General features: G+C 36.7%; 1 long non-coding RNA gene across 1 annotated transcript; it reads right to left on the bottom strand.

The window, feature by feature from the left end:
* Positions 1-20,437: 20,437 nt before the first annotated feature.
* Positions 20,438-27,623, bottom strand: LOC105533019. The gene is made up of 4 exons (XR_001005068.1): positions 27,417-27,623; positions 26,205-26,287; positions 25,424-25,619; positions 20,438-20,667 (listed from the first exon to the last, which is right to left on the bottom strand). It is a non-coding gene; the product is annotated as an uncharacterized LOC105533019 (long non-coding RNA).
* Between the last annotated feature and the right edge of the window lie 345 nt (positions 27,624-27,968).

The following is a 27,968-nucleotide window of genomic DNA, read 5'->3' as shown; positions in this document are numbered from 1 at the left end:
TGAGCAAGGAAATACAGATACCTCTTCAATATACTGAATTCCTTTCTTTGGGGTATATATGTAGCAGTGGGATTGCTAGATTATATGGTAGCTCTACTTTTAGTTTTTTGAGGAACCTCCAAACTGTTCTTTATAGTGGTTGTACTAATTTACATTCCCACCAACTGTGTACAAGAGTTCTGTTTCCTCCACATACTCACCAGCATTTGTTATTGCCTGTCTTTCGGATAAAATCCATTTTTTTCTGGGGTGAGATAATATCTCACTATAATTTTGATTTGCATTTCTCTGATTATCAATTATGTTGTGCACGTTTTTATACACCCGTTTGCAATTTGTATGCCTTCTATTGAGAAATGTCCACTCAGATATTTGGCCCATTTTTAAATTGAATTACTGGATTTTTTTTCGTATTGTTTGAGCTCCGTATATGTTCTGGTTATTAATCCCTTGTCAGATGGGTAGTTTGTAAATATATTCTCCCATTTTGTGAATTGTCTGTACAGTTTGTTGATTATTTCCTTTGCTGTGCATAAGCTGTTTAACTTGATATGATCCTATTTGTCCATTTTTAATTTGGTCTTGTGCTTCTGGGGTATTACTTAAGAAATCTTTGCCCAGATAAATGTACTGGAGAGTTTCCCCCAATGTTTTTTCTATTAGTAGTTTATTAGCTTGAAGTCTTATATTTAAGTACTTAATCTATTTGGATTTGCTTTTTGTATATGGTGAGGAATAGGGATCTAGTTTCATTCTCTGCATATACAAATCCAGTTTTCCCAGCACCATTTATTGAAGAGACTGTCTTTACCCCAGTGTATGTTCTTGGCACCTTTGTTGAAAATGAATTCAGTGTAGGTGTGTGGATTTGTTTCTCGATATTGATTTGGAATTGGTTCTGTATTCTGTTCCATTAATTAATGTGTCTGTTTTAATGCCAAGACCATGCTGCTTTGTTTACTATAGCTCTGTAGTGTAATTTGAAGTCAAGTAATGTGATTCCTCCAGTTTTGTTCTTTTTGCTTAAGATAGCTTTAGCTATTCTGCATCTTTTGTGCTTCTGTATAAATTTTAGGATTGCTAATTGTAGCAATCCTAACAAACATGGATTATCTTTTCAGTTTTTTGTCCTATTCAATCTATTTCATCAGTGTTTTATAGTTTTAATTATATAGACCTTTAATTTATTTCATTAATTCATAGGCACTTAATTTTATGTGTGGATATTTTAAATGGGATTTTAAAAAATTTCTTTTTCAGATTGTTCACTGTTGGCATATAGAAATACTACTGATTTCATATCCTGTAATGTTACTGAATTTGTTTACCAGTTCTCATAGTTTTTGTGTGAAGTCTTTAGATTTTTTCCAAATATAAGATCATAGCATCTGCAAACAAGGATAATTTGGCTTCTTCCTTTTAAATTCAGATGCCCTTTATTTCTTCTGTCTGATTGGCCTAAGTAGGACTTCCAGTACCGCGTTGAATGATATTCATGAAAGTGGGCATCCTTGTCATGTTCCATATCTTAAAGGAAAGGCTTTCAGTATTTTCCCATTCATTATGATACTAGCTGTGAGTCTGTCATATATGACTTTTACTGTGTTGTGGTACATTCCTTCTATTACCAGTTTTTTGAGGGTTTTTATCATGAAAGATTGTTGAGCTTTATCAAATGCCTATTCAGCATCAATTGAAATCATCATATGTTTTTTGTCCTACATTTTGTTAGTATGATGTATCACATCGATTGATTTTTATGTGTTGAATCATAATTACATTCCTGGGATAACCTCACTTGGTTCATGAAGAATAATATTTTTAATGTGTTGCTGAATTCAGTTTACTAGAATTTTGAGGATTTTTGCATCAATTTTCATTAGGAATATTAACCTGTAGCGTTACTTTTCTGATATGTCTTTGGTTTTTGCATCATGGTAATATTGGTTTCATAGAATGAGTTCAGAAGCATTCATTCCCTCCTCTTCCTCTATTTTTCAGAATAGTTTGAATAGGATTGGTATTAATTCCTTAAATGTTTGGTAAAGTTCAGCAGTGAAGCCATCGAGTCCCAGAATTTTTGTTACTGGAGACTTTATTACAGCTTCAGTCTCGTTACTTGTTATTGGCTTGTTCAGCTTTTGAATTTCTTCATGGCTCAATCTTGGTTGGTTTTACGTGTGTAGGAATTTATCAATTTCTTCTAGGTTTTCCAATTTATTAGTATATAGTTGCCCATAGTAGTCTCTAATGATTCTTTTAATTTCTATGGAATTAGTGGTAATGTCTTGTTTTTCATCTCTAATTTTATTTATTTGTGTCTTCTCTCTTTTTATCTTCATTAGTCTGGCTAAAAGTTGGTCTATTTTTAAAATCTGTTTTAAAAACCAACTTCTTATTTCATCAATCCTTTTATTGTATTTTTGTTTAAATTTCATTTATTTCTTCTCGGGTTTGGTTTGTTTTTGCTTTAGTAGTTCTTTAAGATGCATCATTAGGTTGTTTATTTAAAGTTTTTCTACTTTTTTGATGTAGGTGCTTATAGCTATACAATTTCCTTTTAGTACTGCTTTGGCTATATCCTATAGATTTTAGTATGTTGTGTTTCCATTTTCATTTGTTTCAATAAATTTTTCAGCTTCCTTCTTCATTTCTTCATTGCCCCACTGATCATTCAGAAGCATGTTGTTTCATTTCTGCCTGTTTGTATAGTTTCCAGAATTCTTGTAATTAATTTCTAGTTTTATTCTATTGTGGTCAGAAAAGATACTTGATGTAATTTTATTTTTTTTAATTTCTTAAGACTTATATTGTCCTATCTTGGAGAAAAATTCATGTGCTAAGGAGAAAAATGTGTATTCTGTAACTTTTGGATGAAGTGTTCTGTAAATATCTATTAGGTTCATTTGGTCGATAGTGCAGATTAAGTATTATAATGTTTCTTTGTTGGTTTTCTGTACGGATGATCTGTCTCATGCTAAAATGGGAGGTCTCCATCTATTACTTTATTGTGGTGTGTCTCTCTCTTAGCAATAATAATATTTACTTTGTGTATCTGGGTGCTCTAGTGTTGGTTGCACATATAGTTGTTATAACCTCTTTCTGAATTGACGCTTTTATCATTAAGAAACCTTCTTTGTTTCTTTTTATAGTTTTTGTCTTAAAATCTATTTTGTCTCAAATAAGTATACTTACTCTTACTCTTTTTCGGTTTTATTTGCATGGAACGTATTTTTTCATCCCTTTATTTTCAGTCTATGTGCGTCTTTATGGGTGAAGTGTGATTCTTATAAGCAGCAGATTGTTGGGTCTTCTTTTTTTTAATCTATTCGGCCATTCTATGTCTTTCAATTGGAGAGTTAAGTCTATTTACATTCAGTGTCATTATTAACATGTAAGGATTTACTCCTGCCATTTTATTTTTTGTTTTCTGGTTGTTTTGTTTTGTTTTGTTTTTCTGGTAGCATGATTTAGTTTCTTGCTTTTTAGTTTTTATAAATCTGTAGTGTGTTTTTTGATTTGAAGTTAACATGAGGCTTGCAAAGAATGTCTTGTAATCCATCACTTTAAACTGAAGGCAGCCTAATACTAATTGCATAAACTAATAAACAAAAAGAAAACTAATAAAAAGTACACTTTAGCTTTGTGTCCCATTTTAACTTTTTGTCATTTCTATTTATGTCCTAATGTACTGTCTTATGTGTTGAAAAGTTGTAGTTATTATTTTTGATCAATTTATCTTTTAGTCTTTCTATTTAAGATATGAGTAGTTTACACATTCATAATTACAGTGCTATAATATTCTGTGCTTTTCTGTGTATTTACCACTATCAGTGAATTTTGTACCTTCAGGTAATTTCTTATTACTCACTAACACCCTTTTCTTTCAGACTGATGAACTGCTTTTAGCATTTCTTGTAGGACAGACCTGGCATTGCTGAAATCCCTCAGCTTTTGTTGGTCTGGAAAGATTTTATTTTTCTTTCATGTTCAAAGTATAATATCACTGGGTATGCTATTCCAGGGCAAAAGGTTTTTTTTTCCTTCAGCACTTTAAATATGTCATGCCACTCTCTCCTGGCCTGTAAAGTTTCCACTGAAAAGTCTTCTGACAGACATATTGTAGTGTTTTTGCATGTTCATTTATTTTATCTTGGTGTGTTTAGTATCCTTTCTTTATCCATGACCTTTGGAAATTTGATATTAGATATTTTAAGGTAGTATAATTTAGGTTACATTTGCTTGGTGTTTTATAACCTCCTTGTACTTGAATATTGACATCTTTCTCTAGGTTTGGTACGTTCTCTGTTATTATCCCTTTGAACAAGCTGTCTATCCTGATCTCTATCTCTCTACCTCCTCTTTAAGACCAATAACTCTTAGACTTGCCCTCAGTGAGGCTATTTTCTAGATCTTGTATGCATGTTTTATTAATTTTATTCTTTTTGTTTTTGTCTCTTCTCCCTGAGTATTTTCAAATGACCTATCTCAAAGTTCAATAATTCTTTTTTCTGCTTGATCAATTATGCAGTTAAAAAGTGATGCATTCTTCTGTATGTCCATCACATTTTTGGATTCCAGAGTTTCTGCTTCGTTCTTTTTAATTATTTCAACCTCTTTGTTAAATTTATCTGATAGGAGTCTGAATTCCTTCTTTGTGTTATCTTGAATTTCTTTGAGTTTCCTCAACACAGCTATTTTGAATTATTTGTCTGAAAGGTCACATATCTCTGTCACTCTGGGATTGGTCACTCATGCCTTGTTTAGTTTGTTTGATGAGGTCGTGTTTTCCTAGGTGGATGTTTGTGAATGTTCATTGGTGTGTGGATACTGAAGAGTTAAGTATTTCTTGTAATCTTCACAGTCTGGGCTTGTTTGAAGCCTTTCTTCTTGGGAAGGCTTTCCAGGTATTTGAAGGGACTGCAGTGTTCTAAGTTTTTGTTCACTGCAGTCATATCTTCATTAGGAGATACCCCAAGACCACTAACACTGTGGTTCTACTGACTTGGTTGTCTTGGTTAAGATCTGGAAGAATTCTCTGGATTACCAGGCAGAGATTCTTTTTCTCTTCCCGTACTTTCTCCCAAATAAATGGAATCTGTCTCTCTGTACTGAGCTGCCTGGAGCTGAGGGCAGGGTGACACAAGCAACCCTGTGGCCGCCACCACTGACACTGTGCTGGATCAAACCTAAAGCCAATAGGTTAAGGAGGTCTCACTTAAGGCCTGCGGTAACCACTACCTGACTACTGGCTATATTTACTCAAGGCCCTATGGCTCTACAATCTGAATGTTGTGAAGCCAGCCAGGTTTGTGTTTTTCCCTTCAGGATCGCAAGTTTCCCCTGTCCACAGGTAGGTCCAGAGATGTCATCCAGGAGCCAGGCCCTGGAGTTAGAAACCTTAGAAATGTACCTGGTGCTCTATTTTAGTGTGGCTGAGCTGGGACCCAAGCCACAAGTCAAAGTCCTTTACACTCTTCCTTTTTCTTTTCACAAGCAGAGGAGTTGCTTCCTGTGGCCACAAATATCCCAGAGTCATGGCGAGCACTGCCTAGATACCGCCAATGTTCACTCAAGGCCCAAGGGCTATTCATGCTGTTGTGGTGAATGCTGCCAGGCCTGGGACTCTCCCTACAGGATAGTGGACTTTTCTCTATCCCAATGTAAGTCTAGAAATGACATCCAAGAGCCAAGGCCTGGATTCAGGGATCCCAAGAGTTTACTTGGTGCTCTTGTTCACTGTGGCTGAACTGGTAGCCATGCTGCAAGGCAAAGTCCCCTTTACACATTCCTTTTCTTTTCTCAAACAAAAGGAATCTCTCTCCATAGCCAAACCAGCTGGGAATATGCTGGATTAAGCCAGCACTCACCACCTTAAGCCAGCACATCTCTGAGTATCACCCAAAACCCACACTGAGTGTTGCCTGGGTACCATTCAGGGCCCAAGCGCTCTTTATTCAGCAGATGATTAATCTTTCCAGGACTGGGTTTTTCCCTTTAAGCTTGTGGGTTCTGTTCTGGCCCAGGTTGTGTCTAGATTTGTTGTCTGGGAGCCAGGGTTTGTAATGGGGGCCTCACAATTTGGCTCAGTACTCTCTCCTACTGTGGGTGAGCTGGTAACCAAGTTGCAAGACAAAGTCTTCTTTACTCTTCCCTCTCCTTTCTTCAAGCAGAAGAAAGGAGTTTCTTTCAGAGCTGTGAGCTGTGTGCCTGGGGTTGTGGGATTGGTGGTGCAAGCACTCCCTTGGCTGCCCCAGCTAGTGTCTCATTAGGTTGCATGTCTCCCAAGTCCACTAACTCTGAGCCTAGCACAGCAGGAGTACTTGCATAGGAATTGCAGTCCTTATGGCCTAGACTGCATTTCAAGTTTATTTAGATCCACAGAGCACTTTAGCCCACAGTGGCAAGGCTTTCTGGAACCCAGGTTGCAAGTACTGGGATGGCCTTCTGGCAAGAGCTAGTCTAAATATTCCCTCTTTGGGCACCAGCTGAGTTCTGCCGGATGTCGCTTTTCACTGTGGCAGGAGAGCACTGATTTCTAATGCAAAGTCTCACAGTCCTTGCACTCTGACTCCCAAAAGCACACAGGTTCTCTCTTTGCACCACTCTGCCACTGCCCTGGCATGGAGGAGTGGTGGCATTGGAAATTGAAGACTGCTTTTCCTACCTTCTTCAGTGCCTCTTTCAGTGATATGAAGTTAAATCTAGTACTGTGATCGCTTACTTGATTTTTGGTTCTAATGAAGGTACTTTTTTGTGTGGGTAGTTGTTGAATTTGGTGTTCCCACAGGGAGGATGATTACTGGAGTTTTCTATTTGGCCATCTTACTCCACCTCCCACTGAGTTTGAGTATTTTAGATACTGCCTTTAAGTGGAATCATGAAAAATTTATCCTTCTGTGACTAGTTTATTCCTTTTAGCATAATGTCCTCCAACTTCATCCATATTAATCCAAGTGGCAGGATGTCCTTTGTATTCAAGGTTGAATAGTATTCTTTTGTGTGTATATACCACATTTTCTTTATCCATTCATTTGTGGGTAGAAATGTAGCTTGTTTCCATCTCTTGGCTACTATGAATAATGTTTCAGTGAATATGGGAGTGCAGGTATCTCTTTGAGATCCTTATTTCAATTATTTTGGATATATACCCAGAAGTGGGGTTGCTGCATTATATGGTAGCTCTATTTTTAGTTTTTAAAGGAACTTTCCTACTTTTTCCATAATGGCCATACCAATATACATTCCCACCAGCAATGTACAAGACTTGCCAACATTTGTTGTGTTTTTATTTTTTAATAGTAAACATTCTAACAGATGTGATGTTACTTCTTACTGTGGTTTTGATACGCATTTCCTGATAACTAAGGATATCGAGCATCATTTCATATATTTATTGGCCATATGTATGTCTTCTGTGGGGAAATGTCTATTCAAGTCCTTTGCCTATTTTTTAATTGGATTATTTGGTTCTTTTGCTTTGTTTTGTTTGCTTTTTATTTGTAAGAGTTTGTTGTATATTTCAGATATTAAACCTTTATCAGATTTGGAAATATTTTCTCTCATTCCATAGTTTGTCATTTCACTCTGTGGACTGTTTCCTTTGCTGTGTAGAAGCTTTTTAGTTTGATGTAGTCCCACTCGTCTATCTTGGCTTTTGTTGTTGCTTCTGCTTTTTGTCTCATATTCAAGAAATAAATGCCAAGACAAATATCATAAAGCTTTTCTCATATGTATTCTCATAGGAGTTTTACAGTTTTAGGTCTTATGTTTAAATCTTTAATTCATTTATGGTTGATTTTTGTGTATGACATAAAGAAATGATCAGTTTCATTATTTTGCATGTGTATATCTAGTTTTCCCAACACCTCTTCTTGAAGAGATTATCATTTTCCCATTGTGTATTCATGGCATCCTTATTGAAGATCAATTGGTTGTATATGCATGGTTTTATTTCTGCAATATCTATTCTGTTCCATTGGTCTATATGTCTGATTTTATGCCAGCGCATATTGTTTTCATTACTATAGCTTTGTAATATATATTGAAGTCAGGAAATGTAATGCCTCCAGCTTTGTCGTTTCTCAAGATTGTTTTGGCCTTTTGGGTTCTTTTTGTGGTTCCATATGAATTTTAGGATTGTATTTTTTATTTGTGTAAAAAATGTCATTGGGATTTTGATAGGGATTGCATTGAATTCATAGATCTCTTTGGGTAGCATGAACATTTTAACAATATTAAGTTTTCCAACTCATGAACATAGGATGCCTTTCTATGTATTTATGTCTTTAATTTTTTCATTAGTGTTTTGAAGTTTTCAGTTTAGAAGTCTTTCACCTACTTTAAGTTTATATTCAAGTATTTTATTATTTTAGATGCTATTGTAATTGGAATTATTTCCTTTTCCAATAGTTCATTGTTATTGTATATAAACACAACTGTTTTTGTATGTTAAATCTGTATCCTACAACTTTACTGAATCAGTTTATTACTTTGAACAATTATTTTGTGGAATCTTTACAGTTTTCTAGATATGAGGTTATGTCAAGGTAAATTTCTTCTATAACTGATTTGTTGAGTTTTTTAAAAATTCTCAATGGGTGTTGAATTCTGTCAAATGCTTTTCCTGCTTCTATTGAGATTATAATGTGGTTTTTATACTTATGTTAATGTGCTATATTACATTAAGTGATTTGCATATGTTGAACCATCCTTGCATATGAGGGATGAATCCCACTTAGTTGTGGTGTATGATACTTTTAATATGCTATTGAATTTGGTTTGCTAGTATTTTGTTGTGAGTTTTTGCCTCTTTGTTAATCAAGGATTAATTGCTCTTCAGTTTTCTTTTCTTGGAGTATCTTTGTATGTCTCTGGTATCAGGGTAATGCTAGCCTCATAAAATGAATTTGGAAGTATTTCCTCCTCTTCCGATTTTCGAAAGTATGAGAAGGATTGGTGTTAATTCTTTTTTTAGATGTTTGGTAGAATTCACCTGTTGAAGGCATCTGGTCCTGGACTTCTCTTTGCTGGGGGTAGTTGATTAATGATCTAGTGTCTTTCCTGTTTCAGTTTAGTGCCTTTTCATTGTGACTTGAAAAATTCTATTTAGCATTTCACTGGTAGATTGGATGTGGAGTAGAGGTAAAGAGAAAAGTCAGGGATGACTCCAAAGTTTTCAACCTGAGCACGTGGAAGGATGGAGTTGCTGCCATCTGAAAAGTGGAAGTCTATAAAAGTGGAGCAAATTTTTAGTGAGTTCAACTGTGGATCTAAGTTCACGATGTTTGTTAAATATTCAAGTGGAGTTGGATTTCAGGGGAGAAGTCCAGGATAGAAATACAAAATTTGGAGATCATCAAGAAAGAGCATATATTTAGAAAAGAAGGACTGAACTCTGGAGAATTGTTAGAAATTATAAAAATAATAATAAACCAGCAAATAACACTGAGAAGAAGAGAACAATAAGGTAGGAGGAAAACTAGAAGAGTATGGTGTTTTGGAAGCCTAGTGAAGACAGTGTTTTGAGAAGAACGTGAGCAGCTGCATGGAATACTACTGATAGTTCAAATAAGATGGGGACTGAGAATTGACCATTGGATTTTGCAACGTTGAGGTCATTGGCGACCTTGACAAGAGCAATTTCAGTGGAGTGGTAGGTGTAGAAGCCTAGCTGTAATGAGTTCTGTAAAGAATGGGATAAATGGAATTGGAAACTAGAAATCAAGAAAACTGCTTTGAGGAATCTTCTTCTAAAAGAGGCAGAGAAATTGGGCAATAGCTAGAGGGGACTACAGGGACATCAATAGACATTTTTTTTTTTAATCTGAGAAATTATAGCACATTTCTATGCTGAATGGAACTGATCCAGTAGAGAAGGGGAAATTAATAAGGCAGGTAAGAAAAGAATTACTAGAATGGCATCTTTGAATAGGGAGAAGGTATGTGTTCTGGTGCACAAATGAAGGAGTCGACCTTACTTAGGAGTATGGATAATGACAAGAGCAGAGGCAGGATATGTGTGCATTCTTGCAGTTACGTCAGTTGGAAGTTATCTTCTGATGCTTGTAGAAAAATCTCTGCTTTAAGAGATTCATCATTATGGAAGTTCCAAAAATTTATGAAAGTAGAGAGAATAGATTAATGAACCCAATAGATTAATGAACCTCCATGCTGTCATCACCCAACTTTAACCAATATCTCTTCATGACCTGTATTGTTTTGTTCTATAGCCCCATCTACACTCTTTCCCTTCCCCAGATTATTTTGAAGTAAACCCCATGTATCATATTATTACAACTCTAAGTATTTTATTATATGCCTCTGAAAGATGGTGCTTTAAAAGCTATAACCACATCACCATACCTAAAATATTAACAATAATTCCTTAATATTATAATATATCCCATCCCTGTTCCGAATTCCCCAGTTGTCTTTTTATAATGTTTGTTTGAATTGTGGTCCACATAAAGACCACGTATCGTGATTGATTGATGTGTCTCTTATGTCACTTTCAATTTATAGATGCTCTTTTCATATACATTACCCAGTTTATTTCTTGATAAAACTGAACTGTTTGTCCTGTAGAGTCTCCCACAGTCTGTATTTTGCTGATTGCATCCCCATGGTGACTTTTAGCATGTTCTTCTGTTCTCTGTAATTTCTCATTCAGAGGCTTGATGAGATCTGGGTATAATGTTTGCAAGAATACTTTATAAATGGTGTTGTATACTTCTATCAAGAGACACATAATGTCCAGTTGTTTCCCTTGTTGGGATGTTAACAGCCTTTGATAATTTTTGTTCAGATCTATTAATTGATTGGGTGTTTCTGGAATTAGCAGGAATACTTGTAAAAAGAGAAGCATTTCCTCTTTTCTTTTAAGTTATACTTTTGTGCAGTTCAAAGTTTTGTTTGGATTGCTTTAATTTCCTCAGTGAAGTAGTAAGTAAGGGTATCAGATAGAATGAAGAGAGATAGGAAATATTAGAGATTTTAGGAAGAGAAGGTGTGAAATAGACATCTAAGTGAGAAACAGCATGACTAGACTACAGAGATTTAGTATGATTGCTAGGTAGCAATAAGAGCACAGATGAGGTTCGTGGTCAAGAATTTAACTAAGATCAATAAGTGTGGTTGTATGCTTTTTTAAAATCACCTTCACCTATATGGAGGTAGATTAAAGTAGAGAAAGGATTGGCTTTAAGCAGGCTTCGGTTTTGGCCCCTGAACTCAAACAAGAAAAAGGCAAGAATATTAAGGACATATATACCAGGGAATGATTATGGAATTTGCATTAGGTAGAGGGGAAGGGGGACGTGAAAATGATAAGGAACTGTAAAAAGCTGATAGGGTCCAAAGAATGCGTATCTTGTAAAGGTTGAAGAATTATAAAAGTCAGGGTGCTAAAAGCAGTGTGATGGAGAGATGAAAGGTGCTGATTAGATAGTGGAATGCTTAAAATTGAGATTATAGACAGGGAATGAATTAAGAGTGGCTGAGGAAAAGTGGTAGATAGCTCCCTGGAAGAGAGGAGATCAAGGAAATGAAAACCCAATAAATCTGAAAATATATTAATATATATTGATCATCAAGTATTATGACAGTCACTAGGCCAGAATTTAAACTCCTCAAGTAATGAGTAGTATAACTTAATTATAAGGAATAGTAAAATATAAGCTCCATGTGGACAGGGAATTTTGTCCAGTTTTATCATTGTATCCCTAACCCTTAGAATAATAACTGGCATATAGTAGAGTGTTCAATACATGATTGCTTTATGAATGAACAACTGAATGACTGAATGACTTGAAATTCAAAGCTGGGGGACGTTTAAGGAAGACAGAAGGATAATGGCTTGAAAGTGGTAATGGGGTGCAAATAGGTTGTCTAACCCAACTTAGGACCATTGATTTGAGGAGTATGGGAAAAAAAGCAGTTGCCATTTGGGCTTTAGGGGAAGCAGTGTCTTCTTTGGAAAACTAGAGTTCTTAGAGCAAGTAGGTGAAAGGAATATTTAGAAAAGAGGTTGAGGATATAAATACTTTTTCTGGTGATGGACTGTAAGTTCTAGTAGACACTGCAGGAGAGTTTCAGGAAATGGGGAAGGATGGGAAATAGGGTCAAAAAATAATGTGCAGAGTTGCATGGGGAATAAAGTGTAGGAATTTGGGATTTCTCTTCACTTGACTGAAGTAAACAGAGATAAAGGACATAATTATATAATTCTAATAATATCAAAGCAGGTAATGGTTGTGAGACTATGAGTGTAGGGGTTGGGGGAGAGAGAGATGAGAGTCCTGCAAGGAACACAGAAAGCTATGAGGCCAGTTCTTCATTCGTGTAATATAAAGATCAAGACAAGGGAACAGGGGATGGCTCCCTCCTAATTCCTGGAGCACAAGGGACTGTGGATTCCTTTTGATTCCTGTGTATCATAGAGTTGCATGTCAGAAATCTCTTTTGACTACTACTAAAGGAGAACATTGGAGAAAAAGAGATATTTCTTGCATATGAACTTTGTGCTTCAGCCATACTTGAATTACTTGCAGTTCCCTCAGTACACCATGTTCTCTTATATCTCTTTGCCTGCTGGTCCCCTCTTCCTGGTTTATCGCCCATCCATCTCCCATCTATCCAGAATGCTTCTACTCATTCTTCAAGACTTAGCTTAAGTATTTCTTCCATGCAGTCTTTCTGTCTTTGCATATTTAAGGAAAATTTAGGGACTTCCTCCTGTTGTATTCCTTAGTATTCCATAAATATATCATCATCTTGACATTTAATTTTTATTGAATTTTTACTGAGATAATGTGGATTCACATGCAGTTGTAAGACATAATACGGAAATATTCCATGTACCATTTGCCCAGTTTCCCCCAGTGGAACATCTTGTAGAACTTTAGTTCAATATTACAATCAGATTGACATTGACACAATTCACCCATGTTATTCCAATTTCCCTAGTTTTATTTGTAGTTGTGTGTGTGTATTTGTTCTATAAAATGTTATATGTGTAAGTTCATGTATCCACTACCACAGTCAAGATACAGAACAATTTCATCACTACAAGGATCCGTTTTGTTGTCCTTTTGTAACCACACCTACTTTTCTCCCACCTCCCTAACTCAATCTCTGACAACCACTAATCTGTCCTCTTTGTCTAAAATTTAGTCATTTCAAAGTATTATAAATGGAGTTACAGTATGGAACCTTTGGGGATTGTCTTTTTTTCACTTAGCATAATCCTTGGGGATCCATTCAGGTTGTTGCATGTATTTATAGCTCATTCCTTTTATTGCTGAGCAGTGTTACATTGTATGGATGTATCATGGTTTGTTTATCCATTCACTAGTTGAAGGAAAAGTGGCTTCTTTCCAGTTTTTGGCTGTTACAAAGAAATCTTCTATTTATATACAGTGCAGGTTTTTGTGTGAATGTAAGTTTTCCTTTTTTTTTTTTTTTTTTTTGATATATACTCAGGAGTGGAATTGCTGAATATAGTGGAAGGACCAGGGACTTAAAGGGTAAGTCCATCTCGTCTTATCAGGAAGGCAAAAACTTTCCTGAAATCCTCTCACTATCACACTTCCCCTTCAATCTCATTGACCAGAACTAGTGGCAATGGAGGCTGTAAAAAGGGAACATGCTTAGATATTTCAAACAAAATTTGGATTCTGTTAGCAAAGATTAAAGGGATATTTGTTATGAAATTAACAGTGTCTGCTAAAATGTCAATGTCTGAGAACGAAAGAAGCTGAATAGAAAAAAAATTCATCATAGGAATTATAGTAGGCTGAATGGTGGTTCTCAAAAAGATATGTCCATGCTCTCATTCCTGGGATCTGTGAACATTACTTGTGTGACAAAATATGTCATTAAGTTAAATAAAGATCTTGCTTATCTGTTAAGATACAGGCAGAAGAGGAGACATAGAGGAGAAGGTGACATGAAAAGGGAGGCAGAGATCACAGTGATGTGGCTATAAGCCAAGGAATACCAAAGCCATCAGAAGCTGGAAGAGGTAAGGAATGGATTTTCCCCTACAGCCTCTGGAGGGAGCGTGACCCTGCTGACACCTTGATTTAAAACTTCTGGCCTCCAGAACCATGAGAGAATAAGTAGCTGCTGTTTTGTGTAACCCAATTTGTGGTAATTTGTTATGGCAGCCTCAGGTAACTAATACAATAGTTAAGAGCACTAACATTAGAGTCAGATCTGAATTCAAGGTCTTCCTTTGCCACTTACCGGAACTAGGAGTGTTCCTTTTGATCTCCTCAACTCCTGATAAAAATAATTGCTCTGATGGTCATTATCTAGAAGTACTTTTTCCCTGCTCCCCTAGTCCATTACTTCAAACAGTCACTCCTATTTTTGTCCCATAGATTCAGGCCTTGCACACATGTTGAAAGCTATTGTGAGTTACTCTGGGCAGGAAACCTGTAGAAAGCTCCTGCATGTAAAGGAGTTTGGCACAGTACCAGCCTTCTCTCTTGCTGCTGATCCCTATGCGTATCACACAGATCCCATAATTACATAGCAACCTTTTGTGGCCTTGACTTTAGTCTAGGATTTTGTTCCCAGTCAGCAAGCCTCGGTTTCTGGTCTCTGCTAATTGTCCTCCTAGATCTGACCCACTTTCTGGACCTAGGCTTCTTATCTTGGCTCATCATCCAGGATTCGGATGATGCAATATCATTTCTGGAAGGGAACCGAGAGGTCATCTAATCTAACCCCTTCACTTTAGAGACAGAAACTGAAAACTTGACCTCATCTTTCTTCTTGGTCCTATCATATCTTCTGGCTTCTCTTGGCCTTAACATCTTTTTTGAGGTCATATGAGAAAAAAAATTCTGCTATACTCATATCCTTTTCCAGTTTAATGAAATTCCCAGCCAGGCACTTACCCAGTCCTACCAAGTCTCTAAATTACAAGTGTCAGTAGCAAAAACTTTGTGATCAAGGAAATGGGATAATTCCTAACAAAACATTCTTACTGTGACAGTATCCCAACCAGATGATATAAAAGCACAAACTTTGGACACCGATACTGGGCCAGTCATAACTAAATATACAGTATGCTGAAAACATCTATTAAACTAAAAGCTTAGCAGTAGAAGGAAGAGGGAAAATTCCTCTGAAACTGTTAAAAATCTCAGAAGGGATGGATGTTCCTTCAGAAAACAGCTTGAACAACTTTGTATACAAGACTATAACATTGTAGCTATATCAAGGCCATTCTAAAAGAAAAGTTATTGTGTATAAACTTACAATCTTAGCTGCGAGTGACTTCTAGTTAGAAGAGTAAAGCCAAGTGGAATATTTCATTTTTAAGAGTTCAGTAAAAAGATTGTCTCCTGGTGGAGAAGAACCTATTTATGGGAGTACTTACCATCTTAGCATATTGTCATCTTTGCTACTACCTTTTGTCACTCTCCTCTACTTGTAAGAAGCAAAGGATATAAGGACTTATGATTGTTGCTTGGCAGTGTCAGAAAGGCAAACCAAACACATCTTTGAGCTTAGCAGGAAGCAATTAAAATCAAAATTACCATTGTCACTATGAGATAGATGTAGGAATCAACAAACAGACCTGATTGTAATTAGGTGGTTAGATCAGACAGTCCAGATGGCATACATCAGAGGAGTAGACAGGATTGGAAAGAATAAATTCTCTCTCTCTCTCTCTCTCTAAATATATATATTTCAAATATATATATATAGGGCAAAGTTTGGAAAAGTCAGGTAAGAAAGGTATATTCAAACATAGACTATAAGTTCAGACATGAGATTTGTTCCTTGGAGTGCAGAGAGCACCTACAGAAGAAACCTTTGTCCACTTTAGCCTTATTCCTGTACTAGGCTATAACAGATAATAGTTATGATTTCTTGACTAATCACTATTTGCTGGGCACTGTTTCAAGTGCTTTACATGTCTAATTTAATCCTTATGACAGCCCTATGGAGTACATACTGTTATTCTCACTTTAGAGAAGATGAAACAGAGATAAAGGATAAGTCACTTGGCCAATGTCCCACAGCTAGGAAGTGTGGAATCTGGAATTTCAATGCAGCAGGCTCACTACAGAGTTATTTAAGTTGTTAACCACTGTGCTAGATTATCTCTTGTATATAACTACACCTTTGACCATCCTCGGTCTTCTCCTACTCTGACTCTAGCACGTACAATAGCAGCCTCTGACAATTTATGAAGTTTTCAGTGCATACAAACAAAATCTCTAACCACCTAGATCCTGTTCTTAGGCCAGCCTCAGCATCAAGAGGCTAAAACTCTGAACACTCAATGTCTATTCCTACTTAGACTGATAAGAGTCAGTTAGAGCCTGGTCTTGTGTTGTATTAAACACCTACAGAAGTCCTACCACCCAGGGTCTGGCCCTACATGATTCTCAGTATGAGTAAAGGAATCTTTCAACAACTGGAAGCTTGTTTCTATTCTGGACTATGTGACATTCACAGAAAACTTTCAACCAACCAGGAACTCTTTCATGGTTAAAAATCTCTAAGCCTAACTTAGAGGTTTTTTTCTCTGAGATAGCCACATCTTCCATAGAAATGTCTGAATTCCAAGGACTTATTTCTGATCAGGTTATCCAGGCAGAGAGAACGACATGTAGGAAGGTCCTAAAAGAGAAACCGGAAGTCAAGTATAACTAGAGCACATAACAAGATGGAGAGTGGTAAGTGAAGAAATTGGAAAAAATATACTGTTCCTAGTTACATAGTTTTGAATCAGGCTGATTGTGTTTGAATCCTGGGCTCTGACACTAATTATGTGGGTTTGCACAAGTTAATAAACTACTTACAGCCTCGATTTCCTCATTTGTACATGGGAAAAATAATAGTACCTACCTCATAGTGATGGGAGGATGGCATAAGGTTGCGTGTAAAGTATTTTGTACTTACATCATAGTAAGTATTCTTATAAATATTACACAGTAACACGCAAACACATACATGATGTAGATGTAGATATAGATGTAAATCTAGATAGAAAGAGACAGAAAGACAGAGTGACAGAGACCTGATATCTTGGGGTCTTAGAGTGCCTTGTGATCCATGGTGAGAACTTGAAATTTTATTCTAAGGTAATTGGAAACTATTGAAGAGGTTTAAGGAGAAATATAACAAGACTAGGTGTGTATATTAAAATATTACCCTAGCTGTACTGTGGCAAAAGGATTGGACTGAGGCAATTGTAATATATGGGAGACCAATTGGGTGTCAGTTACAATTGTCCAGGGAAAAGATGGTGGTGTTTCAGACGATGATAGTGTCAGAATGAATAGAGATAATGGTAAGAAGAGGGACATATTTGAGATCTATTAGGAAGTAGAAGGGACAGTGACTGGTGAGCACTTAACAATTTCTTTTTCTCTTTTTTCTTTTCTTAATTTCCCCTTTTCCACCCCAGAGAATTAAGGAGAGATGGCTGAAGAACAGGACCAATAGTTGACAGATTAGTGTAGGACACTTTGTGATGCATCTTAGATCCAGGAGAGTTTTTTTTTTTTTTTTTTTAACACAGAAGGACAATATATTAATTTTGGTGAAGAAATGTGTTCAAATTTAGATATTGTAAAGAAGAACTATCTCCATTTCAGCCTAGACTAGAAGTCCTCTATATTTTCTACACCACTTCTCCATCCATAGACTCTAAGCAAATGCTACATTCAACACTCCAGGCCTGGGAAATTTGCAAAACCCCAAAAGAGTCTTAAGACTTGATCATTACTGTAGGGCTCTTCATAAGAAAGACTGTACTCAGAAAGTTTGCCAGGAAGGGAAGGGATAAAAAGGAAAAGAGGTGCTGGAAGACTAGATATAGTGAGAAAGTGTGGAAATTAAGAGACAGGGAGAAATAGAGAGAATGAGTGATTCAGGAATGAGAGTGGTCCATTTGGTCCATTTGGTTCATTCTCCAAAAGTTTAGTGAGTAAATACATGCTCCCACCTTTTCCACAAAGGACTTGGGTGTTGTGAACTAAGCTGTATCTGCTTCACCCCAACCAAGCTCGGTGGTTCTTGCACACTCCTAGATACTGCCTTATTAGTCTTGGAGAAGATCCAGGAGAATTTTCTGGATTACCAGGCAGAGAATCTTGTACGCTTCTCTTACTTTCTCCCAAACGTACAGAGTGTCTCCCTCTCTGTGTTCTGAGCCACCCAAAGGTGGGAGTGGAGTGATGCAAGCACCCCAGAGTGGCCACCACCACTCTGACTGCTCTGGGTTCAGACCTGAAGCCAGTACAGCACTGCGTCTCCCCCAAGGCCTGCTATCATTACTCCCTGGCTACTGCCTATGTTTTTTCAAGGGGCTCTGCAATCAGCAGGTGGCAAAGCCACCCAGTCCTGTCTCCTTCCGTTCAGGGCAGCAAGAACTGCCAGTCTCCAGGTGGATCCAAAAGTACCATCAGGAGTCAGGTCCTAGGGTAAAAAACTTAGAAGTCTGCTTTGTGTTCTATTGTACTACGACTGAACTGGCAATCATACCACAAGATGCAATCCCTCTAACTCTTCCATTCCCTTTCCAAAGGCAGAGGGGCCTCACTCTATAGCCACCACCACCACAGACTGTAGGGAGTACTGCCAGACTACTGCAAGTGAGACCCTGGGTCCTAAGGTCGCAGGGCTCTTTAGTGAGCATATGATGAATGCCGCCTGGTCTTGGACTCACCCTTCAGGATAGTAGTTTCCTTTCTGGCCCAGGGCAGGTACAGAGATGATATCTAAGAGTCAGTTCTAGAATCAGAGACCCACTTGATGCCCTACCCCACTGTGGCCATGTTGATACCCAAGGTGCAAGATGAAGTTCCCTCAACATTCCCTCTGTTTTTCTTAAGCAGAAAGAGTTTCACCCTGTATCCACCACAGCTGGCAGTATGGTAGTCTTACCTGAAGCCAGCAAGTCTTAGCATCTCACTTAAGGCCCTTGATGTAGTACCTGGGTATTGCTACTGGTTATTCAGGGCCAAAGGGCTCTTCAGCTAGTAGGTGATGAATGCTGTCAGGACTGTGTTCTTTCCTTCAAGGCAGCAGGTTCCCTTCTGGCCCAGAGTATGTCTAGAAGTGCTGCCTGGAAGCTAAGGCCTGGAACAGGGTCCTCATGACTCTGACCGGTGCCCTATCCTGCTGTGGCTGAGCTGGTATCCAAAATGCAAGACAAAGTCCTCCACTTCTTCCCTCTCTTCACCTCAAGAGGAAGAAAGGGGTCTCTTTTGGAGCCAAAAGCTGTACAGCCGAGAGTTTAGCGGAGGGGTGATGCCAGCACTCCCTTAGCTGCTCCCACTGATGTCTCAGTGGGTCACATGCACCCTCAGACCACTGTTTCTGGGCCCAGTTCAGCACTAGGACTTAAGAGTTGTAGTCCCTGTGGCCTAGACTGCCTATCAAGTTTGCTTAGAAATCCAGAGCCCTTTGGCCCTGTGTGGCAAGGTCTGCACGAACTCAAGTTCCACCCATTGGGATCCAAGATTCCCCTCTGCCTAGGACTGGTTTAAATGCTCCCTCTGTGGGTGGATGTCAGCTGAGTTTTATTCTGTTTTCCTTTCTGCTGTAACAGGACAGCACTGAATTTGATGCCTCACAATTGTTGTGCTGTCCCTTCCCCAATGCCCAGAGATGCTCCACTCCACACTGCTGCTGGGGAGTTGGGGAGAGGTAGTGTCAGTGATTCAAGGTGAGGTTTTTTTTTTTTTTCTATCTCTTCAGTATTTCTTTCAGTAATGTGGAGTTAATACCAGGTACTGTGAGGGCTCACCTAAATTTTAGTTCTTATATGGTTGTTTTTTTCTGTGTAGATAGTTGTTAAATTGGTGTCCTTGCTGGGGGTGATGTGCAGTGATTGGTGGAGGCTTCTATTCCACCATCTTGCTCCTCTCTGGGTACCCTTTAAATAAAGGAGGGATAAAGGAAGAGAAGAAGGAATGAAGGAAGAAAGGAAAGAAGGAATCAGGGGCCCAGGTCATGGGATCATTCTACAGCTCCAGTCAGTTTACAGAAATCATTTAGCAATTCTTAGTTTATTTTATGGAATTTATTCATAATGAAATTACATATTTCAAACAAAATTCCTTATTTAGAGATGATGCTTTTGTGTAACTCCTTAGCTTTAGCCAGTAACTAATAAAGTACTCAGTATTCTCTTTGACCAATTTGCAATCAATTGTTTATGCATTTCACTGAGCACTTTATAAAGATGCATGTCATAAACCAGTATGCAAGTGTTATGCTGCATTTTGGTTATAATAAACATTTGCCATCCCTTCTTAGTTAGTGAAGTTGGATATTGGAAATGAAAATTTTGTTCAGGAGTCATAGAGTGAGAGAGGGGTAAAGAAAAAGTTCAAGGTATAAAGAGATAAGAAGTGATGGCATAAACGCAGAAAGAGAAGTAAAGTGTTTAGAGCATAGATAATTCATACTCATAGTGTTTTCTTAAAGTATTCTGAGTATGCTTTTAAAATGATCAGATGGCCATATAGTACACATATATGTTTTTTTTCCACAGAAAACTTAATAGTTAGATTTCAATTGCACATGTTCTATCCTATAAGGAATGTCTGACTCTTCATAACGTGAGTATCCAGTGTGTTGTTTCTCTCTTTGAATGTAGCTTGACTTTGGAACTCCTGGTGTAGAAAAACTCTGCAAATAAGTGAAAAATATCAAATGTAATTAAATGACATTTAATAAAATTTTTATTCTCATTCAGATATGCTTATATTTAGTTATTTTAGAAATCTATTTAATCACTCTCAGAAATCTGTAGTGATTTAAAACAACACATTAAAATATCTTATTTTAGTAAAATAATTTCTGGCTGATTTTAAATAACCATTAAATACTTGTAAAATAGTTCCTTCATACTGGTTTACATATTGGGCAATCCAGTTTCCATACTAAAGTAAAAAGCAAATGTTACAGGAGAAAATTTACATAAGAAAAGCAAATATTTATTTTTTATCATACTATAGTACCAAGTTCCACACTCTAGTATTACACAATTATGAATGTTAGTACTGTATTAACACAAAATTAAATTTGTTGCATTTATGAAATATTCCATTTGTCTTTTTTGTATGATCATATACACACATTTTAAAATACATGACTAATTGTTTTCACAACATATGTTATCATAACATTATTTGTGTCACATAACCAGAGTTTCGTCTCAGCACAGAATTGTTTTATGATAGAGGTTCATGCTAAAACTTAATTTCCCCAACATAACATGTTACTTTTTGACAATTAAAAATCTCCATTCATAAATTTACTTTTCCAAGGACCATAAGGAAACATGTCCATGAACATTTAAAAATGTCATTTTAAAACAGATCTGAGAAAATATGAATACTGTAGGCCTTTATTTTAAGAATTTTTTTTTTTTTTAACTGAATGGAAGATTTTATTTTTTTAAGTTTAATTTTAAGTTCAGGGTTATATGTGAAGGTTTGTTATATAGGTAAACTGTGTGTTACAGCGGTTTGGTGTACAGATTATTTTGTCACCCAGGTAATAAGCATAGTACCCAATTGGTGGGGGGTTTGTATCTTCTCTCTTCTCCTACTCTCCACTCTAAAGTGATCCCCAATGTCTGTTGTTCTCCTCCTTGTGTCCATGTGTTCTCATTGTTTACCTCTCACTTAAGTGAGAACATGTGGTATTTGTTTTTATATTCCTGCATTAGTTTGCTTAGGATAATGGTGAGAATTTTTTATGTTTACTGAAAAACATTATACTGGCTGTCTTCTCCATTCATACAAGAATGGTTCAAAAATTTAAAATATATATATTTGTTGTCCACCACTTTGTGGCAGGCACTGCCTCTGATTAGAGACTAGAAGGTGTTTCAGAAGGAGTTTAGGGAATTATAGTCAGAGAGATAGGCAGACCACTAGGAGAGTATTACCCTGGAAGTGTTCAGGAAACATTAAGTATTAAATGTCTATAGAGAGATCAGATAAGGTGAAGTCTTAAAATAGGGTTTTGGATTTGATATCTAACATATTACTGGGACACTCAGTGAGAGCAACTTTAACAATGTGCTTTAACAGAATGCTGAGCTTGGTCACCATGTATCCTTGAAATAAAAGTACAGTGAGAGCTTTCTTCGGGAAAAGTTTAATTTCTTAGCAGAGACAGATAAACCTTTTCCACGCCTTTTCCTAAGGAACTTTAGGCATGCTCTTTCTTGTCTTGGGCACTATCTTTCCCTTACCAATATCCATGTCACTTCAACTTTTTGTCTTATTTTGCCTCTTCCACCTCCAATCCTGCCCCTACTTCTTGGAAATTACTAGCACCTATTTGTCTTATTTTGCCTCTTACTTACTACCACTTATTTGTCTTATTTTGCCTCTTCCACCTCCAATCCTGCCCATACTTCTTGGAAATTACTACCACTACTTTTTGACTGACTTTTTGACTGCTCTGACCCACTTCTCTTTTGAGTCTCTTATCCACCTCTTGCACCATTATTGCTTTTCTTTTGGTGGCTATAATTAAGGGTAATACTGATACACACACTGCACCACAGGTGATTGCATCACCCTTGTCATTCTCTCTCACTACCCTCTGAGCTTTTATTTTGTAGTACTTATCACAATTTTTAATTATATACATATTGACTTGTTTAATGTATGTTTCCCTCCACTGTAATATAGTTCCATAGGCCAAGACAATAATGTTTTTCATCATTGTTTAAATACCACAGGTCTTGGCACATACTAGGCACCAGTAGGTTTAACCAATTGGTTGAATGAATGAAAAGGTTACATTCCTCAATTAGTTTCATTCAGTTTTAAAAGATTATCTGTCCCAGGCTTTCTATAACCTTTAAGGTCACCATTTTTTCCCTGTTCACCTTGTCTTCCAGGAAAAAAGCTGAGCTATTCAATTTTAGTCCTCTTTAAAGGGTAAATTGTTGATTATGTGGACACACATTGAATGATACCTTCAATGAGGTACATTGATTGCAGAAACCCCTTCTCTGGAGCATAGGAAGAACCTGTGACTTGCTTCTGGCCAATATGGAGAAAATGATAGGGAATATCAATACAATAGTTACTCTCTTGAATACATTGCTATTTAGGACTCCATCCTAGCAGAATGGAGCTAGCCATTCTTCTGCTGGCCTTGAAGAGATAAACTGCAATGTTGTGAGAGGGTCTATCAGAGGGCCATGTGGCAACCGCAAGTGGCCTATAGGAACTGACAGTGGCCTTTAGATGACAGCTAGCAAGGAAAGGGGTAGGAAAGAGAATGAAGTTCTATAGTTGCAAGGAAGTGGATTCTCCCAACAAATGCATGAGCTTGGGAGAGGACCCAAACTCCAGATGACAATGCAGTCTGCCTGACACCTTAATCACAGCATTGAAAGACCCTGAGTGGAGGACCCAGATAAGCCATACTCAGATTCCTGACTCATGGTGCTATAGTTTCGATAACTGACCCCTCCAAATCTCATGTTGAGATTTGATCCCCAGTGTGGGAGGTGAGGCCTAATGGGAAGTGTTTGGGTCATGGGGGCAGATTCCTCATGAATGATTTGGTGCCATTCTCTCTCAGTAGTGAGTTCTCAGTCCATTAATTCCCATGACCACTGGCTGTTAAAAAGAGCCTGTCACCTCCCTGCTGTTGCTTCCTTTCTCACCATGTGATTTATGTACATGCCAGCATCCCTTCATTTTCTGCCATTAGTGGAAACAGATTGAGGCTTTCACCAGACTCCCCGTCATCTAGCCTGCAGAATCATGAGCCAAATAAACCTCTTCTCTTAATATTACCTAGCTTTAGGTATTCCTTTATAGCAAAACAAAAACAGACCAAGACAGAAAGTTGGTACCAGGGGTGGGGCATTGCTATAAAGATACCTGAAAATGTGAAAGCAGCTTGGGAACTGACTAATGGGCAGAAGTTAGAAAAGTTTGGAGCACTCAGAAGAAGACTGTGAGATAGGTGAAAGTTTGGAACTTCCTAAAGATTGGTTGTGGTTGTGAGCAAAATGCTGATAGAAATATAGACAGTAAAGGCCATGCTGATGAGGTCTCAAATGGAAATGAGCAACTTAATGGTAACTGGAGAAAGGTCAGTGTGACACTGTAGCAAAGAACTTTGCTGCATTGTGTCCATGCCCTAGGGCTTTGTGGAAGGCTGAACGTAAGAGTGATGACCTAGGGTATCTGGTGAAAGAAATTTCTAAGCAGCAAGGCATTCAAGAATGGCATGACTACTTTTAACAACTTACAATATTATCTGGGAGTAAAGGGATGACCTAAAGTTAAAATTTATGATTAGAAAGGAAACAGAGTGTAAAAATCTAGAAAATTTGCTGCCTGGCCATGTGATAGAGAAGAAAAGAGTGTTTTCAGGAGAGGAATCCAAGGATGTTGTGGAACTACATTCTCTCTCAGTGCCATTCTCTCTTATTTAATTCTCTTAATGATTTTACATGTCCCATGAAAGTTCTTTTTTTTAGTTCTGTTTTTCATCACTTGTCCTCATAGATGATATATATTTCCTAATATATGCTAAGTACATTAGAAAAACCTGTTTTTATTCAATCACACAGCTGACATTTTGTCTTACTGCATAATCAAAATCCTTAAAACTACTAATCTGTGTTTCCTTAATTTATCACTGTGAGGTCACTCATTAATTCATAGTGTGTTTTTTGGGGGGAATGTTATTTTGCTATGTGGTCAACCAAAGATATCCCTCTCTCAAAAGAACCACAACTTATTATGTTAACAAATACCAGTTACCCATTTTTGGTGAACTAGCTCCAATTTTCTATAATTCATTGCACTTATCAAGAAAATTCATAAAGATAACTTTCTGCTGATCATCTGTTTCACTGTTTTCTGATTGTTTTTAAACACTTCTACAAGGAAATACTTTGCATTCTATGTTATTTGTTAACATGTCTTATAGCTAGTGATCAGTAATTAGCTAGTGTTCAACATTAGCTTGAGCAATGTACTATTTAACGTATTTTTTAAGTGGACTAAAACACAAAATAGCAGTTGCATTGCTAAATTATGGTAATTTAATGACTTCAAAAACATTAAGACCTGTCTCATCTCTGGGTTAACCAGTCTAATGGCATTTAATCAGTTTTCATTTGATCTGAAATCTCCTTCTAAAGATTCAAATTTAAATATAGATTATGCATACTTATATATAAGTATGTTAATACATATTAAATATTATATATACTATACATTTGGTTCATATTTCCTAATCCCATTTTACAAAATAAAATAGTAGTGACAGTGAGTCATATAAACTAAATTTCTTGAACATTTGTCTTGAAGTTTGTCTAATTCTACCTGACATAATTTGTCTAATTCTATCATACCATTTTGCTATAGTGAGATCTTAGTATTTATTATATTACCTTTACTTGAATTATTATGTTGATAACCATATATAGAGATTGAGATGCATAATACATACAAAGAGTGGCTTCATTTGCGTGGTTGATAAATGCTTATTCCCTTAATTTGCTTAGGTTTTTTGTTCCTTGAGAGCCACATCAGTTATAAGATGGATAGATGTAAAGACTGTCCTCTTTGGACTCATGAATCATAAGGCTATTTTAAATGAAAAAAATAAAATAAATATTATAGGACTCTTTAAAAAGTCAATCATAAACTGTTACGTGTTATGATGAAATCGAATGTTATGACTATAATCTGTGGAAAGTGAATAAACGAAGTCTTTCAGAAGTTACGTTAGATTGACATAGCAGTCATAAAATAATGGCATTCTCATAAAACTGAAAGAATGAAACAATTCTCCTTTTATTCTGTTTCTCACTCAAACTAGGGTTCTTGTTAGGGAATATTTTCTGTGGTTCTTTCTTGGAATGTCTGAAAAATTACTATGATACTTAAATAAATGAAGTACAATTTTTTAAATCTTACAGATTAATTGTAGTACTGACATTTTTTCTTAGGAAATGTGTAAAAGAGTAATCTTCTGCTCTAATATAAATACAATTATGTAGATATTCACAGTTAGAAACATTGTTATCTCTATGTTCCGTTCCCTGAAACCCTACCTTCTACCAAAAGATAAATACATAAAACTATCTACTAAAATTATTCCCAAATAAGATTCTGCTTTCTCTCTTTTTAGTATTTACATGCTTTAACATCCCTTTTAAGATAACTTACTTGTAATTTATTCCAGAGAACCGAGGTAGTGGAGATACAGTTCTTCTGGGAAGGACCCTCTGAAGGGATGAGTTCCAGAGATTCTGCACGTTGATTTTTTGAGGGAAGAGAAGAAATAGCCATGATTTTAGGGAAATTTGAAATATAATATATAATAGCTCACATTAATTCTACATTCTAATATTTAAATATCAAGATAGTTCCAGGACTAATCTTTGGAAATGACAAATAAACAAAGGTAATTGCTACAGGGAAAATGTTTATATATTATATTTACTGTATAGCAAGTCTCTTTCTATTTCTATCTTTCTGTCTATTGTTTGTCTGTCTGTCTGTCTATCTATCTATCTATCTATCTATCTATCTATCTGTCTGTCATCTTCATCGCCATCATCATTTATCTATATAGGGATATCAAATGGCCCACTGAAGAGTAAGTGCAAATTGAAGATACATTTCAGCCACCACTCTAAGCAGTAAGTGACCTTTCCATCCAAAAGGGTTAAATTTAAATCCCCCTTCCCGTTGTCATAGTTTGAAAAACACATATCTCCAGAGGAAACACAGAAGACAAAAATAACTCAGGCAGCAAATACTTAGGTTGAATACAGAGACCTGCAATGTCAAACAGCCACAACATATTCTAAAGGGTTTTGGAGGGAAGCTAATCCATAGAAATCAACTGATAAAGACTTGGTACTTAAAGACTATACTCTGAGTAAGTACATAAGTAAAGACCAAATTGCAGGAATATGGGCATTGAAGCAAGAATTTGGCTTTAAAACAGACATGAGGCATATAATATTGGATCAAAACAAGATCTACACAGAACCTATTCTTGTAGCCACACCAGTTAAGAGTATGTACATATACAATATGTATTGTATGTATGTCTATGCATATACATACTATGACATGATCATTTTGATTGAGTGATTTTGAAATCAAATGTATTTTTGCTAGCCACTTTGATAGTTATTTTTACATGAGGAAGTTTGATGCAGTCTATAAAATAATTCATTGCCCTTTGTTTTAAAAAGATTAAATAGTTTGTGAAATATATACCATGAACTACTCCTAAGTTTCATCTAATGCCCACAACCACCTTTGAGGGGTAGAGATTCTTAGATTGGTAATAATATCGAGGGTAAGATAGAGGTTAAGTATCATATGAAAAGACAAACTGATAGAAACAGGAAAAAAAAGACAGACCCAGTATTCGTCCTCTGTTGTTTAGATACTCTTTTTTGATCTTTCATCTCTCCTTCTCTGCCTCTTTTCTGCAATCTTCTTTATAATAAGACAGAAAACCACGATAAAACAAAGAAAGAAAACCATGATTTTTGAACTGTGAGTTCAACGAAGATTGGCAAGAAAGCTTCACTTGTGCCTATGGCCAGTCCCTCTGACCTTTGCTTCGTGCTGTCATAGTGGGCAGAATCAAGGGTTCCAGACCATTCCATGTTCTTAAAGGGGCCACATTTCCTTCCAGGGTGGACTTAATTTCATTGGTCTAGGCTTATTTCTCTTATCAGGCAAGAAAGAGTAGTATATCTGATGGGATGAAAAGAGGCCTATATAAAATTTGGATTTGGGGGCCCTAAACACAGATTCTTTAACTTTGGCAGTGTGGATGTGTTAGGGAGGATTCCTTTGGAAGCAGTAAGGGTCTCTGGATGTAGAGGGATGCCTGTGTGCCTCTTTTTTTTTTCTTTTTTTTTTTTTTTTACCAGTTTGGACCAAATTTAAACTTATTAATTCAAA

The sequence above is a fragment of the Mandrillus leucophaeus genome, unplaced genomic scaffold (assembly GCF_000951045.1).
Source record: "Mandrillus leucophaeus isolate KB7577 unplaced genomic scaffold, Mleu.le_1.0 Scaffold1213, whole genome shotgun sequence".
NCBI classification, from domain to species: domain Eukaryota; kingdom Metazoa; phylum Chordata; class Mammalia; order Primates; family Cercopithecidae; genus Mandrillus; species Mandrillus leucophaeus.
Note: the sequence above shows the minus strand (reverse complement) of the source record. Positions and strands in the feature narration are given on the sequence as shown.